Source organism: Rattus rattus, chromosome 3 (assembly GCF_011064425.1).
Source record: "Rattus rattus isolate New Zealand chromosome 3, Rrattus_CSIRO_v1, whole genome shotgun sequence".
In the NCBI taxonomy this organism is placed as follows: domain Eukaryota; kingdom Metazoa; phylum Chordata; class Mammalia; order Rodentia; family Muridae; genus Rattus; species Rattus rattus.
In genome coordinates, this window is record NC_046156.1 from 152,071,540 (window position 1) to 152,073,292 (window position 1,753).

General features: G+C 46.0%; 1 pseudogene; it reads left to right on the forward strand.

The window, feature by feature from the left end:
* Positions 1 to 206: 206 nt before the first annotated feature.
* LOC116895597 lies at positions 207 to 1,546 on the forward strand (annotated as a pseudogene).
* Positions 1,547 to 1,753: the final 207 nt, after the last annotated feature.

Sequence of the window (1,753 nt, forward strand, 5' to 3'; positions counted from 1 at the left end):
TTATTGTGTGCCTTCAAAAATTTAAAGATGGAATTTAATTTTTGAAACAGAAAAAATAAAATTTTACTGTTATACTCAAAAATTATTGAAGCTATTATTTTAAGAAAAATATTTCTGTAAAGTAATTAAATAAGACTTTATATTATACATATTTGAACATATTACATGCATGCATTTGAAAATGTAACTAGACTTTCGGCACTGCAATGGCGGCACAGGGAGCAACAGCCTCAGTTGCTGCAACAAGTTCAGAAATTGTAGGGGAGGGAGAGCCTGGTCCCTGGGCCGGGTCCCTCTGCGGACTCCGGCGCATGGCGAACCAGAAGTCACCGTGGAGATCGGAGAAACATACCTGTGCCAGCGGCCCGACAGCACCTGGCATTCAGCAGAAGTGACCCAGTCTCGAGTGGATGACCAGGAGGGCCAAGAAGAATTCTATGTTCATTATGCGGGCTTTAACAGGCGACTGGACGAATGGGTGGACAAGAACCGACTTGCTCTGACCAAGACAATGAAGGATGCGGTGCAGAAGAACTCTGAGAAATACCTGAGTGAGCTGGCAGAGCAGCCTGAGCACAAGATCACTCGAAACCAAAAACGGAAGCATGATGAGATCTACCATGTACAGAAGACCTGTGCAGAGATGGACCTCACCACAGCAGCCTTGGAGAAGGAGCATGAGGCAATCACCAAAGTGAAGTATGTAGACAAGACCCACATTGGCAACTACGAAATTGATGCCTGGTATTTCTCACCTTTCCCAGAGGACTATGGGAAGCAGCCCAAGCTTTGACTCTGCGAGTACTGCCTCAAATACATGAAGTTCGAGAAGAGCTACCGCTTCCACCTGGGCCAGTGCCAGTGGCGGCAGTCCCCCAGGGAAGGAGATCTATCGAAAGAGCAACATCTCTGTGTATGAAGTGGATGGCAAAGACCATACGATATATTGTCAGAACCTGTGTCTGCTGGCCAAGCTTTTCCTGGACCACAAGACCTTGTATTTTGATGTGGAGCCCTATGTCCTTTACATTTTGACAGAAGTAGATAGGCAAGGGCCTCACATTGTTGGCTACTTTTCTAAGGAGAAGGAATCCCCCGATGGAAACAACGTGGCCTGCATCCTGACCCTGCCTCCCTACCAGCGGCGTAGCTATGGGAAATTTCTCATTGCCTTCAGTTATGAGCTTTCTAAGCTTGAGAGTACTGTAGGCTCCCCAGAGAAGCCACTGAGTGACCTGGGCAAACTCAGTTACAGAAGCTACTGGTAATGGGTCTTGCTGGAGATCCTTCGAGACTTCCCAGGCACGTTGTCTATCAAAGATCTTAGCCAGATGACCAGCATCACCCAGAATGACATCATCAGCACCCTGCAGTCCCTCAACACGGTCAAGTACTGAAGGGTCAGCCTGTGATCTGTGTCACACCCAAGCTAGTAGAAGAACATCTCAAAAGTGCCCACTATAGGAAGCCACCTATCACAGTGGACTCTGTCTGCCTCAAGTGGGAATCCCCCAAGCACAAACAAGTCAAGCTCTCCAAGAAGTGAGTGGCCTGTGCCCTTCTGTGCATCTGTTTCCTGGCCGCTAACCTGTAAATATGTGTACAGACCTGTTTTGTGTCATTTATTACTAAAGTAAATTCTGCTGGTATGCTGGGAAAAAAAGAAAATGTAACTATATTTATCATGTATATATCTTGCTATATTAGTATTTAGGACTTACCCAGGCAACATTCATTGATGTCAATAATAACA